The 18,741-nt window shown below is 44.4% G+C and overlaps 1 long non-coding RNA gene across 1 annotated transcript; it reads left to right on the top strand.

The window, feature by feature from the left end:
* Positions 1-315: 315 nt before the first annotated feature.
* On the top strand, positions 316-17,229 carry LOC120986512. Its single transcript, XR_005775691.1, has 3 exons — positions 316-329; positions 10,102-10,105; positions 17,073-17,229. It is a non-coding gene; the product is annotated as an uncharacterized LOC120986512 (long non-coding RNA).
* Positions 17,230-18,741: the final 1,512 nt, after the last annotated feature.

Genomic DNA, 18,741 nt, shown 5'->3' with positions numbered 1-18,741 from the left:
TGGCCTAAAAAAAGAATTTGGGCTTCTTCTGGATCAACACTGTAGGATTTTAGGTTGGATTTGTTGGACCTGTGTCTTTTTTCAACCGTCTGAGTATGCTCAGATATCATATGTTATCTTTGCTTTTCTGCAGATATCTTGGCACAGGTGGCACTGGGGCATCGGGGCAGAAGAACACATGGTGCAGAGACAGAGGCACAGCATAACTGGAAAAGTAAATGAGCTAGTGACATAGTGAAACTATTGATGTAGCAGAGTTGTTGATGTATCAAGCCAGAGATTATGCATCCGGTGGTATAGCATATGTACATCAGATGAAGATTTGCATAGTTGAGGGAGTAGCACGGCTGAAGTTATAGATAATTTAATGTAGCAGGTCGGAGATTATGCAGAGTCGGTGATATAGCATATATAGAGCAGACAATGTTGCTTAGTTGATGTGGAAGCTATGGATAAGTTGGTGATGTAGTGGAGCCAATGGAAATGCAGAGTTAGTGATGTAAAAGAGCTGCAGGAGCTGATGAGTTGCTGGTGGAGCAGAAATGAAGTTGTTGCAGAGCTGATGATGTAGCAGCATTGAAGTTGTTGCTGAGTTGAACACAGGATGGAAGAACCCAACCAGCGATGCATGAATAAGCAGAAATGATGGACTTCCTGAATGGTCAGGCAGTCTCCCACTGCAGGAGCTGGTATTATTTTTTTGATTTTTTTCAAACTTTTTATTGATGAAAAAAATCCAAATTACATGTTACATCTGTCTGTTACTATTGCAGTTTAACAATGTACAGAAAAGAAGTATGGTACAGACATTTCCTTATAACATCCTTGTACAATCACAAAACAGTACCAAAAACCATAACTGGGAGGGCAGGGGTGAAAGGAAAGTTTTATGGAAGAGGGATGGGGATGAGGTGATTGAATTTTCTGAAGGTCTTCCAGGGCAACCATGTGGACTGAAAACTTTGAGTTGTTCTCATTTCCCAACTTGCGATCTGTTCCATTCTATATATGTTATCACATGTTAGCAGCCAATGGGAGTATGCTGGGGCTTCTCTAGATTTCCATTTGGAAGCAATTAACACCCTTGCTGCTGCCAGCAATAGAGAAAGTAAAGACTTCATTTGTTTATTACAATTTATATCTCCCAGTAGACCTAGCAGGCAACTTTTTGCTGCCGGTGTTATCGTAGTTTTGCTCACGTTTGTGAGGGTAGTGCAGATTTGTCGCCAGAAGTTTGTTATGGCCGGGCATTGCCACCATATATGAAAAAGTGTTCCTATTTCATTACGACATCTCCAACAGTTAGGCCTCTTTCACACGGGCGAGTATTCCGCGCGGATGCGATGCGTGAGTTGAACGCATTGCACCCGCACTGAATCCCGACCCATTCATTTCTATGGGGCTGTTGACATGAGCGCTGATTTTCACTCATCACTTGTGTGTTGCGTGAAAATCGCAGCATGCTCTATTTTGTGCGTTTTTCACGTAACGCAGGCCCCATAGAAATGAATGGGGTTGCGTGAAAATCGCAAGCATCCGTAAGCAAGTGCGGATGCGGTGCGATTTTCACGCACGGTTGCTAGGAGACGATCGGGATGGAGACCCGATCATTATTATTTTCCCTTATAACATGGTTATAAGGGAAAATAATAGCATTCTGAATACAGAATGCATAGTAAAATAGCGCTGGAGGGGTTAAAAAAAATTAAAAATTAAACTCACCTTAGTCCACTTGCTCGCGCAGCCCGGCTTCTCTTCTGTCTCCTTCTTTGATGATTGCCGAAACAGGACCTGTGGTGACGTCACTCCGGTCATCACATGATCCATCACATGATCTTTTACCATGGTGATGGATCATGTGATGGACCATGTGATGACCGGAGTGACATCACCACAGGTCCTGTTTCGGCAATCATCAAAGAAGGAGACAGAAGAGAAGCCGGGCTGCGTGAGCAAGTGGACTAAGGTGAGTTTAATTATTTATTTATTTTTTTAACCCCTCCAGCGATATTTTACTATGCATTCTGTATTCAGAATGCTATTATTTTCCCTTATAACCATGTTATAAGGGAAAATAATACAATCTACAGAACACCGATCCCAAGCCCGAACTTCTGTGAAGAAGTTCGGGTTTGGGTACCAAACATGCGCGATTTTTCTCACGCGCGTGCAAAACGCATTACGATGTTTTGCACTCGCGCGGAAAAATCGTGTATGTTCCCCCAACGTACCCGCACCTTTTCCCGCAACGCCCGTCTGAAAGAGGCCTTAGGGTGTCATTCTAGAAAAAGTGAATGAAGTTTTTGTGGCGTATAATACCATCTTGTAATTAATTTATACAAGTTCTCTTGTAATTTTACACAACGTGGCACTTTCGAGGCAGATGCTAAAAGCCATTTTTTTTCTTTAGTTGAGAAAGCAGCACCCAAATCCCTCTCCCATTGGCTGACAAAGTCAAAGTGATTATTTTTTTGGGCATGTTGCTTGATAGTACCATGATTTCAAATCTCGTATTAGCAGCGTGTGTTGTAGTTATCCCCATCTCTATCTGACTCTTAAGGTGATATTTTTGTAGGAAAGTAAGTGTGTGCAATTTTGGGTGTTCTTCCCACTGCTCTTGGAGAGAGCCTGTTGAATCTAATAAGTCCACCAACGGAACTGTTAAGTTCCCACAATCTTTGGATAATGTGGCTTGAAAAGCCGGAGATGAATTCCATAAGACTGTAACGGTCACGTACACACACACACACAGGGGGGGGAAAGTGACCACTGCGCTCCACCCTCACCCCTGGCCCTGCCTACTTGCCTCATGAGTCCTGATGACAGGTGACAACTGGACGGCAGTCCCTAACTTAGGATACGTGCAGAAAGGACAGACAAGACAAATAACGGCTAGTGAACGGACCGGGTCAAAACCAAGAGGACAACGCAGTCCAAAGGGATAAGCAAAGAATGGTCAGGAGAAGCCGGGGTCATAAATACCAGGAGAGTCGAGAAGTACCAAAGGAGTCCGCAAAGAATCGTCAGGTGGAAGCCGAGATCAAAATACCAGGAGGGATGCGCAGTACAGGAGGAGCAGGCAAAGGATCGTCAGGGAACAGGATCAGATAAGTATACAGGTATCAAACAAACGCCAGGAACCTAAATTAACAGGCAACCTGTGGCCAGCAGGCTGCCTGTATTTATAGTGGGGAGTGAGGGTCATGTGATGTGGCCAGCGTCAGATGACCGACAGACCGACCAGTCGAGCACCGAGTGATCAGCTCGGCGCTCAAGGCAGACCTAGGAGCAGGGAGCCTCCCAGCTAGCAAAGCCGCCCTGGGAACGAGGTCAAACACAGATCCTCGCTCCCGGAGCTAAGCAGCAGGTCTGCGGCTGATGGGAGACCGAGCGCGCCTTCGGCACCCCGTTACAAAGACATCTCTTACTTGTTTTATTGGTGGCAACTGAGTTGAGGAAAGTAAGTTTTTGGACAGTTACAGTGCCTTACAAAAGTATTCACCCCCTTGACTTTTTTCGTATTTTTTTACATTACAGCCTTAAGTTCAATGTTTTGTTAATCTGAATTTTATGTGATGGATCAGAACACAATAGTCTAAGTTGGTGAAGTGAAATGAGAAAAATATATAAATAAAACTATTGTTTAGAAATAGAAAACAGAAAATTGGCATGTGTGTATGTATTCACCCCCTATGTTAGGATGCCCATAAAAAGCTCTGGTGCAACCAATTACCTTCAGAAGTCACATAATTAGTGAAATTATGTCACATGTGTGCAATCTAAGTGTTACATGATCTGTCATTACATATACACACCTTTTTTGAAAGGCCCCAGAGGCTGCAACACCTAAGCAAGAGGCTTCACCAACCAAACACTGCCTTGAAGACCAAGGAACTCTCCAAACAAGTAAGGGACAATGTTGTTGAGAAGTACAAGTCAGGGTTAGGTTATAAAAAAATATCCAAATCTTTGATGATCCCCAGGAGCACCATCAAATCTATCATAACAAAATGGAAAAAACATGGCACAACAGAAAACCTGCCAAGAGAGAGCCGCCCACCAAAACTCAAGAACGAGGTAGGAGGGCATAAATCAGAGAGGCAGCACAGAGACCTAAGGTAAACCTGGAGGAGCTTCAGAGTTCCACAGCAGAGACTGGAGTATCTGTACATAAGACGACAATAAGCCGTACGCTCCATAGAGTTGGGCTTTATGGCAGAGTGGACAGAAGAAAGCCATTACTTTCAGCTAAAAACAAAAAGGCACGTGGGAGACTCCCAAAATGTATGGAGGAAGGTGCTCTGGTCTGATGAGACTAAAATTGAACTTTTCGGCCATCAAAGAAAACGCTATGTCTGGCGAAAACCCAACATATCACATCACCCAAAGAACACCATCCCCACAGTGAAACATGGTGGTGGCAGCATCATGCTGGAGGATGTTTTTCAGCAGCCGGCACTGGGAAACTGGTCAGAGTGGAGAGAAAGATGGATGGTGCTAAATACAGGGATATTCTTAAGCAAAACCTGTACCACTCAGTGTGTGATATGAGGCTAGGATGGAGGTTCACCTTCCAGCAGGACAATGACCCCAAACACACAGCTAAAGCAACACTTGAGTGGTTTAAGGGGAAACATGTAAATGTGTTGGAATGGCCTAGTCAAAGCCCAGATCTCAATCCAATAGAAAATCTGTGGTCAGACTTAAAGATTGCTGTTCACAAGAGCAAACCATCCAACTTGAAGGGGCTGGAGCAATCTTGCAAGGAGGAATGGGCAAAAATCCCAGTGGTAAGATGTGGCAAGCTCATAGAGACTTATCCAAAGCGACTTGGAGCTGTGATTGCTGCAAAAGGCGGCTCTACAAAGTATTGACTTTAGGGGGGTGAATAGTTCTGCACATTGACTTTTTCTGTTATTTTGTCCTATTTGTTGTTTGCTTCACAATAAAAAAAAATATATAACACCTTCAAAGTTGTGGGCATGTTCTGTAAATTAAATGATGCAAATCCTCAAACAATCCATGTGAGGCACCAAAATACAAAAAAGTCAAGGGCGGTGAATACTTTTGCAAGGCACTGTAATTATGTCATATCTTGTTAGTAGTTGTCGTCATATTGCTCAATGTATTAGCGTGTTTGATCGATTCTTTTAGTGATGTAAATAAGTATCTTCGCAGAGGGGGTCCCAACCCCCCCTGCTTCAGCTTGTATGTCTAACCTGTCATTCGTGGCCCTAAGCCATTCTAAGCTTCTCATTCCATGGATCACTCTATAATGTAATATCAAATCTGGGAGGCCTATACCCCCTGTTCCATTTGTCTGGATTAGTGTGTGGTGAGAAAGGCGTGGGCGAGCCTTTTTCCAAAGAAATGAAGAGAGGTGTTGTCTTATTTGTGTGAAGAAAGACCTTGGGAGAGAAATTGGTAAAGTTTGCATGTAATATAATATTTTAGGTACTAGAACAGATTTTATTAGCGTGCGTCTCCCGAGCCAAGACGTGAACGAGATCTCCCATCGTATTTTTGATAATTTGCGGTAAAGTCTGGAAATCTTATTTGTATAAATCTCTGGGGTGTGCAGTTACGTTAACTCCTAAGAATTTGATTACCTTCAAAGACCAGTTATATGGGGTATGTTGTACTAGGAATAATTGTGTTTGCTGGCTTAAAGTGACATTTAGAACTTGTGACTTGTTGGGGCTGATCAAAAAATTTGATAGTTCCCCAAACTGTTGAAAAAGCGAGTGGATAGCTGGGAAGCCTCTTCCGGGTTAGTAATTATAACTAATAAGTCATCAGCAAATACTGCTAGTTGGTGATATGGCCCTTTTAGCATCAGACCCTCAATTTTTTCATCCTGGCGTATTGCCTGGAAGAGGCACTCAACTGTCATGATAAACAGCAAAGGGGAAAGGGGGCAGCCTTGCCTATTGCCGTTTCTTATCGAAAATGGTGAGGATAACGTCCCATTTACCATCACTGGAGTGGAGGGGTTGTCGTACATAGCCATAATGGCCTTAATAAATTGTGTGGGTATTCCAAATTTGAGTAGGGTTTTCTGCATAAATAACCAATCTATCCGGTCGAAAGCCTTTTCGGCATCCGTTCCAAGGAGAACAAATGGTGTTCAGTGTCTCCTGGCAAATTAGATAAGGCTCACTAATCGAGTTGTGTTCATCCTTCCCTCCCGGCCAGCCACAAAACCCACCTGTTCCGCATGTATAAGTTGCGGTAGGTATTTTTGGAGTCTAAGTGCTAGCATTTTTGCATAAAGCTTTAAGTCGGCGTTCAATAAAGAGATAGGTGTGTAGCTGGCACAGGACGTAGCATCTTTTCCCTCTTTCGGCAGGATAGTGATTAAAGCACATACAGTTAGGTCCATAAATATTGGGACATCGACACAATTCTAATATTTTTGGCTCTATACACCACCACAATGCATTTGAAATGAAACGAACAAGATGTGCTTTAACTGCAGACTGCCAGCTTTAACCACCTCAGCCCCCCTAGCTTAAAGCGAACCTTTCACCTGGATTTCACTTAATAAACTATCAAAAGTACCTTATAGATCATCCTCATTGTGTTAGCACACGGTCTTGTCCCGCTTTTCTGGCATGTATATGCATGGAAAAATCACTTTATAAAGTACTCTTCTCCAGCTCCACAAGTCACGGTAGAAGTCAAGGGGGTAGCCCTTCCCTCACTCCAGGCTGTAACTCCCCTGACCTAACCCCGCCTCTATGCAGTCTAATTGACACCCGGCTCAGTCGCCGGGACCGCGCTTGTACAGGCGGCGCATGCGCCGTCTGACTCAAGCGCGATCCTGTAACTGAATCGCGCATGCACCGTCCCCGATGCCTGCCTGTCTTCTCTTCCTCATTCAGTTACAGGATCGTGCTTGAGTCCGACGGCGCATGCGTGTCCACCCAGAGTAACAGGACCGCCGCAAAGACGCAATCCTGCGTACGGCGGTCCTGAGGTGGTTAATTTGAGGGTATTTACATCCAAATCAGGTGAACGATGTAGGAATTATAATAGTTTGCATATGTGCCTCCCACTTGTTAAAGGGCCAAAAGTAATGGGACAATTGGCTTCTCTGCTTTTCCATGGCCAGGTCTGTGTTATTTCCTCATTATCCCAATTACAATGAGCAGATAAAAGGCCCAGAGTTCATTTCAAGTGTGCTATTTGCATTTGGAATCTGTTGCTGTCAACTCTCAAGATGAGATCCAAAGAGCTGTCACTATCAGTGAAGCAAGCCATTATTAGGCTGAAAAAACAAAACAAACCCATCAGAGAGATAGCAAAAACATTAGGCGTGGCCAAAACAACTGTTTGGAACATTCTTAAAAAGAAGGAACGCAGCGGTGAGCTCAGCAACACCAAAAGACCCGGAAGACCACGGAAAACAACTGTGGTGGATGACCAAAGAATTCTTTCCCTGGTGAAGAAAACACCCTTCACAACAATTGGCCAGATCAAGTATGCTCTCCAGGAGGTAGGTGTATGTGTGTCAAAGTCAATAATCAAGAGAAGACTTCACCAGAGTGAATACAGAGGATTCACCACAAGATGTAAACCATTGGTGAGCCTCAAAAACAGGAATTCCAGATTAGTGTTTGCCAAACGACATCTAAAAAAGCCTTCACAGTTCTGGAACAACATCCTATGGACAGATGAGACCAAGATCAACTTGTACCAGAGTAATGGGAAGAGAAGAGTATGGAGAAGGAAAGGAACTGCTCATGATCCTAAGCATACCACCTCATCAGTGAAGCATGGTGGTGGTAGTGTCATGGCGTGGGAATGTATGGCTGCTAATGAAACTGGTTCTCTTGTATTTATTGATGATGTGACTGCTGACAAAAGCAGCAGGATGAATTCTGAAGTGTTTCGGGCAATAGTATCTGCTCATATTCAGCCAAATGCTTCAGAACTCATTGGACGGCGCTTCACAGTGCAGATGGACAATGACCCAAAGCATACTGCAAAAGCAACCAAAGAGTTTTTTAAGGGAAAGAAGTGGAATGTTATGCAATGGCAAAGTCAATCACCGGACCTGAATCCGATTGAGCATGCATTTCACTTGCTGAAGACAAAACTGAAGGGAAAATGCCCCAAGAACAAGCAGGAACTGAAGACAGTTGCAGTAGAGGCCTGGCACAGCATCACCAGGGATGAAACCCAGCGTCTGGTGATGCCTATGCATTACAGACTTCAGGCTGTAATTGACTGCAAAGGATTTGCAACCAAGTATTAAAAAGTGAAAATTTGATTTATGATTATTATTCTGTCCCATTACTTTTGGTCCCTTAACAAGTGGGAGGCACATATGCAAACTGTTGTAATTCCTGCACCGTTCATCTTATTTGGATGTAAATACCCTCAAATAAAGCTGACAGTCTGCAGTTAAAGCACATCTTGTTTGTTTCATTTCAAATCCTTTGTGGTGGTGTATAGAGCCAAAAATGTTAGAATTGTGTTGATGTCCCAATATTTATGGACCTGACTGTAGCATTCGAGTTGGCAATGTATTGTTAGTTAACGTCTTATTGCAGACTGACAGAAATCTGGGTAAAAGCAGCGTTGAGAATGTGCTATAGTAAATCCATCTGGTCCCGGGCATTTATGGGCAAGGGTTTGTTTAAACCTCTTGCAAAGAAAAGGGTTGAGTAAGGGTTGTAGTCTGCTTAGATGTAAGGGAGGGAAGGCAAAGATTCAAGAGCCATTGTTATATTTTTTTCCATCTCAGTAGTTTCCTGGGGGCCCAGTTGCTTTCTAAAGTTGTATAGTGAGTGGTAATACTCACTGAATCTTGCAGCAATTTTGTCAGTGGACATTGATGTCTGGGAAGAAACATTTTTAATGGAATGGATATATGAACGCGTCTTATGTTTTTTCAACATGGCCATCATTAATTTTGAGGCCTTATCTCCATGGGCATAGTATTTATATTTAGCAGACAGGTATAGTTTAGCTGTCTTGTAATTCAGAATATTTTTTAGTTCTGATCGTAGCTGGTTGAGGCATTCTAGCACCCCTGGATTAATATGTTTTTATGGAGCGTTTCCATGTCCTGTATTTGTCTCTGTAGAGTGATAATGTTAGCTTCCCTTTGTTTTTTAAGGTAAGAGCCCAGGGAGATAAGGTGCCCACTGACAACTGCTTTATGCGCTTCCCAGACTAGGCCAGGTCGCACTGCTCCCCCCTCGTTGAAGGAGAAGTATTCCTCTATATGTTTTTGTATTTCTTTCACATGTTCCTGATTACTTAGCAATGTTTCATCTAGTCTCCATATAAATTGGGTTTTGGGGAGGGACACCACTCTAAACTCCATAAATACCGGGGCATGATCTGATAGCAGTATATTGCCTATAGATGACTGGGAGCACTTGGAAAGCAATTGTGGGGGTGAAAATAAGTAGTCCAACCTTTGGTAGGAAGTATGAGCCACCGAGTAGAAGGCATAATCTTTAGTTGTGGGGTGTGGTGCTCTCCAGACATCTACAAGCTCTGCACTAGCCAATTGTATTTCGATTTTTCGTAAAGCGGTTTGAGAAACCGATGACGAACCTCCCGATGTATCTATCGTGGGGTCTAAAGCCACAATTACATCCCGTCCCACAACTATCACCCCTTCGGCGAATTCCTGGAATATGGATAATGTGTTCTTAATCCAATAAACTTGAGTGACGTTTGGGGCATACATATTTCCCACTGTTATGATTTGCGTTCCCAGTTTCCCCTTTATAAACAAATAGCAGCCCTCATCATCTGAGAGAGCTGAATGCACCACCAAAGAAGTATTTTTATGTATCGCTATTGACACTGATGAAGAGGTGCTGTGAATCCATTGATTAAATACCATATGAGATAACCGTGGAATATGCCCTTGTTTAAAATGTTTTTTTTTGCAGGAGGACAATATTCACCTTTTGTTTTGTAAGAAATTGACAGATCTGTGTTCTCTTAGGCGGCACATTCAACCCCCTAACGTTAAAAGTGCATATTTTTATGTCAGCCATGATCAAACCTTTTATCACCTTTCAGGTCCTCTGCCCATCCTAGCCTATTTCCCACAGAGGAAAGGGAAGCATTGAGGACAGTGGGGGAAAGGAGGTGGGGATATAAACAAAATGAAGCCCTTATAAAGCAGGGTCTTTTAACACCTTGCGAGAGAATCCACATAGAGCGCAATGTGTCTCAGGAGCATCATCTGTGCGATACCCCTATTAGATGGGGGAGGAGGGAGGACCAAATCCAGAGTCCATAACGTGTGAAATGAGCAAGTATATCAAAGATGGGTATATATGCTGGGGTCCCGACTTTAATATAGTTGCGCATACATAATATAACCTTTTTTTATTTTTTAATAAATAATTGTGTAGTTAAACAGCTACTTACCGTATCTTTGACTCTGCAAAGTCCAAAGCCAGGCATGTCCCCGAGTCTACACTGAAGGATCCAAACAAGTAAGTTTCTGAGTGGAGACAAGACAATCAGAGTCCCTCTATATCTTTTTTTTTTTTATAATCCTTTATTATTTTCTGGAACAAATATACAAGTTCTCATATCAACCAGTTAAAATTTACAAATATACTTTATACAACTTAATACACTTGTTCCTTTTAACTCACCCCATCCCTTTTGTTTCCCTGCTGCGGGGTCCGTCCACATTTTAATATCTACCTTGATTTCTGTTTCCAAAAATTCCCAGTATAAGGGATCTTGGGAGCCTGAAGCGAGTAAGGGAGCCTGCCCACTCGGGGAGCCATCACTCCAATTTCCTTGCCATTCTTCTATAGGCCTCAATAGGGTCTAGCCGAGCCCTCCATTCATAAAAACTAGGACTATTCTTTGTCTATTCTTCGTACCCCAATGTTTAATTATCAAGGCCTTTGCGACCATAAAACCTTCCATGCTAACTCGTAATTGGTAGGGGGTCAGCTCAGAGCGGGGGAAAAGACCCAATATTGCCTGCGTAAAACTTCGCTTCAATTTGATCTTATATCTTTTATATAGTTCCTCATAAATACTAGTCCAATACCCCCACACTTCCAGACAATCCCATAGTAGGTGACTTAACTCTGCATTTTCTGATGAACATTTCCAGCACAGGTCCTTCCTTTCCTTGTATATCTTGGCGAGGAAGGAGGGGGAGTAGTATAGGCAGTGAACAATCTTGAACTGTATCAATCTGTATTTCTGAGAGATCAATACTTTTTTTATGTTTTGATATACGATATCTCATTCCAAGCTGTTCCCCTCGCCCAATTCAGCTTCCCAGCCTCCCTCACTTTTAAATGTGGTTATTTCCCCCAAACAGTCCCGAAGTTTATGATATATTTGAGAGAGTGTAAGTTGAGTATCCTTAAATCTAAAACAATAATCCAAAAAGGGGCTTGTCCTAATGGCCAATAAACTTTTATCCTGAGTGCTCATATATGCGTGACTAATTTGTGCATACCTATATCTATCTACAAAGGACGGTCTACCTTTTATTAATTCATCTAAGGGAATAATATTACCATGTGATATTATATGAGTTAAGCGGTTAATTCCGCGTGAATTCCACTATTTATAATCTAAAATTGACTTAAATTCTTTTAAATTATAATTGTGCCAAAGTGGAGTAAAATGAGTAGGGAATGTCTCACCCAGTAATTTTTTTATCTTATTCCAAACCTTGTTTAGTGTATCACTAATCAAACATTGTTTTTTCCTCATGTCCAAATGACCAGTCTCCAAGACAGAAAAAATGTCCCCATATGGTCCCTGGAAATCCCTTGAGAGGATACCCAACAACAAAGCGGCCTGGCTTTCTGCCCTCCCCCCTCCCAAACACCACTTTATCTGTGCTGCAATATAATATCCCTGGAGGAATGGAAGGGAAAGGCCACCCCTTCTCTCCGATATACAGAGATATTTTTGCTTAATCCTAACCCTTCCCCTCCCCCAGATTAAGTCGTTCATCAATTTGTCCAATATATCAGAGTCAGCAAACTTTAAAGGGAATCTGTCACCTGGTTTTATCATTTTAAGCTGTCACCATTGCCATGTTCAACAAACTACCTTATTTCCTGCAGTGGTCTTCTTTCTTAATTTCGTGTTGTCATTTTGATTTTTGAAAAAAGCTCTTTTTATGATATGCAAATGAACCTTCAAGGTGCCCAGAGGGCCGTTTTTTTTTTATCTCTGGAGCCCAGTAACGCCCCCTGCAGTGCCCAGCCCGCCTTAATTTGAAGCCCAAGCACGCCTCCTGATCCAGAAATATCCTCCCACAGCCGAGGCAAACGGCCCGCCCCCTCTGCTACGCCATCTTTAACCTTCCAGATACACCCCATTATTCTTCGAGTTTGCTGCCGGAAATGTGGCGCAGGAGCAGTGCCGCCAACTGCCTGCACGATCATAAAGCTCCTGAGGGCAACAGCCTCAAAAGTGTCACTGGGCATGCGCTGAGCCCAGTGACATAATCTGAGCGCTGTTGCCCTCAGGAGCTTTATGATCGCGCAGGCGCAGGCAGTCGGCGGCAATTCAGAAATGTTGGCCTACTGAAACGTCTGTTCAGTCTATGCACTCAGTACTTGGTCGGGGCTCCTTTTACAATAATTACTGCATCAATGTGGCATGGCATGGAGGTGACCAGCCTGTGACACTGCTGAGATGTTATGGAAGCCCAGGTTGCTTTGATAGCGCCTTCAGCTCGTCTGCATTGTTGTGTCTGGGGTCTCTGATCTTTCTCTTGACAATACCCTATAGATTATCTATGGGATTTAGGTCAGAAGAGTTTGCTGGCCAATTAAGCACAGTGTGGAGCACTCCCGGAGTAAAGTACAGATATGGTGGAATTCTCTGAGTTAAATGGGCTGTCTGAGTAGACATCTCTTTGGAGGCATGTGAGGAATCAAAGAATCTGGAAAGAGCATCCGCTCTGCATTTTTTTTTCCAGCTAGCCAACAGGTGAAAATGAAACCAGAGCAAGAAAGCAAGATCGTCCCCCGTATTTGATGAGGATTTAGTCTGTGGGCACTCAAGATTTGTGTGGCCAGTATAGATGGCTATAGGGAACTTAGCTCCCTCCAGCAGTTGGCACCATTCTTCTATGTCATGTACACTCACCTAAAGAATTATTAGGAACACCTGTTCTATTTCTCATTAATGCAATTATCTAGTCAACCAACCACATGGCAGTTGCTTCAATGCATTTAGGGGTGTGGTCCTGGTCAAGACAATCTCCTGAACTCCAAACTGAATGTCAGAATGGGAAAGAAAGGTGATTTAAGCAATTTAGAGCGTGGCATGGTTGTTGGTGCCAGACGGGCCGGTCTGAGTATTTCACAATCTGCTCAGTTACTGGGATTTTCACGCACAACCTTTTCTAGGGTTTACAAAGAATGGTGTGAAAAGGGAAAAACATCCAGTATGCGGCAGTCCTGTGGGCGAAAATGCCTTGTGGATGCTAGAGGTCAGAGGAGAATGGGCCGACTGATTCAAGCTGATAGAAGAGCAACGTTGACTGAAATAACCACTCGTTACAACCGAGGTATGCAGCAAAGCATTTGTGAAGCCACAACACGCACAACCTTGAGGCGGATGGGCTACAACAGCAGAAGACCCCACCGGGTACCACTCATCTCCACTACAAATAGGAAAAAGAGGCTACAATTTGCACGAGCTCACCAAAATTGGACTGTTGAAGACTGGAAAAATGTTGCCTGGTCTGATGAGTCTCGATTTCTGTTGAGACATTCAAATGGTAGAGTCCAAATTTGGCGTAAACAGAATGAGAGCATGTATCCATCCTCTGATGGCTACTTCCAGCAGGATAATGCACCATGTCACAAAGCTCGAATCATTTCAAATTGGTTTCTTGAACATGACAATGAGTTCACTGTACTAAAATGGACCCCACAGTCACCAGATCTCAACCCAATAGAGCATCTTTGGGATGTGGTGGAACGGGAGCTTCGTGCCCTGGATGTGCATCCCTCAAATCTCCATCAACTGCAAGATGCTATCCTATCAATATGGGCCAACATTTCTAAAGAATGCTATCAGCACCTTGTTGAATCAATGCTACGTAGAATTAAGGCAGTTCTGAAGGCAAAAGGGGGTCCAACACCATATTAGTATGGTGTTCCTAATAATTCTTTAGGTGAGTGTATATGTCATGATACTTAGTTCACAATGTTTGGACCGATGAAAGGTCCTCTTTAAAGGCTTACTTTGTGGAGTTCAGCCAATTGCAAGAATCTGTCCCTTTTTTCTGGAAAGAGGTGTTAGGGAAGGAACGACTTGTGAGTCATTTTTGATGAACTTGTAAGACTACTTTCACACTCGCGTTTGGAGCGGATCCGTCATGGATCTGCACAGATGGATCCGTTCAGATAATACAACCGCCTGCATCCGTTCAGAACGGATCCGTTTGTATTATCTTTAACATAGCCAAGACGGATCCGCCTTGAACACCATTGAAAGTCAATGGAGGATGGATCAGTTTTCTATTGTGCCAGATTATGTCATAGAAATCCGTTTGGCTCAGTTTCGTCAGACAGACACCAAAATGCTGCAAGCAGCAGCGTTTTGGTGTCCACCTCCAAAGCAGAATGGAGATGGAACGCAGGCAAACTTAGGCATTCTGAGCTGATCCTTTTTCATTAGGGCAAAACTGATCTGTTTTAGACCGCCAAAACGCGAGTGTGAAAGTAGCCTAAGCTGTGTACTGGGATGGGCTCACAGGATACAGCGAAGTCACAAATGAGGAAAGCAACTCCAACAACAGCTTTTGCTAAAACAGTATTTTACTTTAACGTAGCTATGAGCACAAATTTACATACACCCAGCCCAGAAGCTGAGGCCCTCCGATGGATGCCGGAGGAAAGTGCAGTAATTTACCTACTGGCGGGCACAATTAAACAGCCATGCCTTAACTGTTATTACCCTAAAAGATCAAGAACAACTGTATGGGTGTGTGGTATGGGCTAGCCTGCGGTGCAGCACAACAGCTTACAATGCTCTACAGTTTTTCCCCTCCCATAACTAGTCTTGTAGCACGTTTATCAACTCTCAGAGTTTATCAACTCTCCAATGTGAACTGTCACCTTAAATTGTGGAGTCCTGGCAATGAACAGCCAGCAACACTTGTGGCCTGACACAAACAGAAATCCTATCTAACTAACTACAGGCCTGGTCTTAGTCTCTAGGGTTCTCAACACCAATACTGTAATGAGGTGCGTGCACAATCAGTCTTACCGACCTGGGTCCGCACTGCCTCCTCTGGTGGCTGTGAACCGAACAAAAGCTTCTCCAACAAGCATGCGGTACCACAGTGTATAATGATTTGCTCCTCAGCTCTCATCAGCGTTCCTCAAAACAATCCTCATTCCTCTGGACAGTATCAGGGCCTCGGACACACTCAGCTTCACTGGGCTGTAGTTCTGGTCACCAAAGAGTGCTCCCACACCTGTCTGCAGCGGCCTAACTATTGTACGCTATTTAGCGCAGTTTGCGCTAAAAAAATAAATTGCTGCTGCCACACACAATAGTCATTAAAAGGACTTTTGGGTCTCTGAAAAGTTTTGGTGGCAAAAATATTCTTAAATCACTCCCTACACTGTCTGTCCCTTCCTCAGCACAGCTCTCCCTGACTAAGAATAAGCCGAACATGCGTCATTGGGTGCAATATAGCACCCGATGACGCGTTCCGGCCAGCCAATCACTATAATGCCAGCAGCCAACATGGCTACGGCATTACAGTGAAGGGCAGTACTTATCCGCACAATTATTGGCTGCGTAGCAGCCAAGAAACGTGCGGGGCGGAGACTCAAGCATTGCGCTCGATCACATGCGGTATTCGGCCAAATACTGCCATGTGCCAAGCATCGAGATGCTCGAGCCGAACTAGTGTTCGGCCGAGTATGCTTGATCATGACTAGTTCTAAAGCCTTCTGTGGCGTGTAAAAGTTGAAAAAAATATGGGCCTATTTGCCGTTCAGCGGTGCAGTTTTATGTTCTAAAGACCTTTTTTGTGTGTATTAGTGGTAAAAAAGGGGCTTATTAGCCGTTGTGTGGTGAAGTGAGAAAATTACTGACTTTTTTGGGGTGTTTTAATTTCCTTTTTATTTATTTAGTTAATCTAACTGTATGTCAGACAAAGAAGTGTCAGGCCCTGCACAGGGGAGTGGCAGAGGCCTAAATGTTTCTTGCACAGGCAGAGGTCGCAGCAGAGTAAGGGGCCGTGGCAGCAAGGGTCACTTCGAGAGGCCTGAGCTCCCAGTGTCAGCTAGCGGTTGTGTCTTGACCAGCAACCCAGCGGTTCTTGAATGGTCGACTCGATCTTCGACTTCGTCGCAAGTGACATTAGACACCCCCAGCCAAGAGTCAGTGGGCTCGTCAGACACAACCTTTAGTTGGCATGGCCCGGGAGCAGGCCCTGTGCCCTCACCTGTCCTCAACCTGCCTCTGTCCTTTTCTGTTCCCTCAGCAATAGAAGTATTGTATGCTGTGGGCTCAGCTGCAATATACAGTAGGGATGAGCTACTAGAAGACAGTCAGCAGCTAGACCACTAGGCGGGCAAGTAGTGATGAGGAGAGTGGCGTGGGAGCTGGTGTTATGAGCGGTCAGGCTTCTGACCCAGAGACGGTTGAGGAGGACATCAGTGATGTGTAGACACTACTCGATGATGATGATGTAGCTGATCGCACTTGGGAGCCGGGTGATGAAGGGGCTTCATCATCATTGGGAGAAGAGGGTGGCAGCTTGCCCATGAGGCAGCAGCAGAGCCAGGAAGTTGCTAGTGTAACACCCCAGAGTTGTGTTACTACACGCCTCTACCCCGCTATTATCTTCTAAGAGCCTGTATATTGTCATCTGATGTAATTTACATTATGTCCTTCACAAATGTGCATCTAAAACCATGTTAAATACTATAGTTCTTGTAATTTTCCAGGTTCACCAGCAGGTGACAGCAACTCCATTGGCAAGGTACTAGTCCCAGTTTAGCAAATCTAGGCTGGAATGGATTATTCCAGCTTAGTTCCCCCTCTGTGAGCAGAGTGGGCTGTTCCCACAGAAAGAAAATATATTTAATTTTTGGACTTTAACCATTTTAGCATACTCTCCTGCAGCGCAATCCATTTTCTTCTATTTCATTGTGTGGACTTTCTGCTCACTTGTGTCCGGGATTTTGCAGCGCTAGAGGGTTAAATATCTGAACAGAAATTGTACCTTATATTCCTGTTCCCACATCCTGCAGCATGGGTGGAGAAGGAAGTTAGAGTCAACATGTAGCCTCCCCTCTGCCAGGGAAGGCTGTGTGATAGCGTTCAGGAGATCCCCTGCATAAGGAAGACAGCAAGGATCTTGTCTTGGCTGAGACTTGATCATATTCCCAGTCTGAGTACCTGCAGCCTCAGCTGGATGAATAAGCAGAGAACTACAGAATATCTCCAGAGTTCCAGGAAGAAAGCAACCCCTGAGAAATCATCTGTGAGTTAAGTCCAGAGACCTAGGAGAAACCATTCCTCCTCAGCTAGTCTGTCCCCATACAGCAGAAGTTACAGAAAAGTGCAGAAGATTAATTCCTGTCACAATTACAGAACTACCAAGCAGACAACTTATCCTGCAAGCTCCAACATTAAAGCAGAAGCATTCATTTCCTGCCAATCATTGCTAAAATCTGCTGGGACCAGAGACCAAAGCTGTACACTGCTTGGATACAAGTTATCTTCAGTAAAGAAACGTTTGAACTTTATCTAAAGGTCTGGACATCATTTCTGCTGCAAAATTCCTCTATTACTCCTACTATCACTACACTCAAATTTATTGCAAGTGAGCCAGGAGCCAGAAGTCCAGCCGTACCCAGGTAGGAGACACCGTTGACGCAATTATCACCACCCTATAGAGACATTATAGGCCATTACACGATTCTGGCATTCCTAATCTGGGACGTGCGTTAAAACACCTTGGAAGGGCCCTGGGGTAGAACCCTGCGCACGCTGCAATTGGTGTCACGAACAAATACAGAATATTATCCACCTGACCCGGCCAAAGCATTAAAGTGGCGTCAGCGTACCCCGTATCTTGGCCATTGCACTAGCGTGGCCGGTAGTCAGCAGGGTGGCAGCAGAGGGAGTTCGGGAGCCAAACGTGCCCGGGTAGACCACCCACTTCGCAGGAGCCTACCTGCCCGGGAAGTAGCGGTGCACCGGTTCAAGGAGGCAGCAGCAGTCAGTCAGTGAGTAGTGTTGGAGGTAAAATCACCTACTCGGCGGTGTGGCAGTTTTTACTTAAGCCGCCGGAGGAGGTGAACATGGCCATATGTAGAATCTGTGGGCAGAAGGTGAAGCGTGGCCAGAGTGCCAATGTTGGCACTATGCCCCTGCATCAACATATGAAGCGTCGCCATGCAGTGGACTGGGAGAAACGTGGCTTCGATGTGGTGGTCCAGCCTGCTACAGCAACCTCTGCATCACCCAGTGGCACGTACCCAGTTTCAGGCAGTCAAGGCTCCACCACCTCAGCCGAAAGGAGCTGTCTGTCATTCCCATCATCTGCTGGTCCTGATGCTTCTGCGTCTCCTCCTACTCCTCGTCACTTATTCCATCAGCAATCGATCACCAAAGCGATTGCCAGGAGACAACAGTATGCGTGTACGCATCCAACGGCACAGAAGCTGAATGTGCCCCTATCCAATTTGCTGGTGCTGCAGTCTCTCCCTTTCCAAGTGGTGGACTCTGCAC

The sequence above is a fragment of the Bufo bufo genome, chromosome 1 (genome assembly GCF_905171765.1).
Source record: "Bufo bufo chromosome 1, aBufBuf1.1, whole genome shotgun sequence".
NCBI lineage: Eukaryota > Metazoa > Chordata > Amphibia > Anura > Bufonidae > Bufo > Bufo bufo.
The sequence above is the reverse complement of the archived record's forward strand: the minus strand, read 5'-3'. Positions and strand labels throughout refer to the sequence as shown.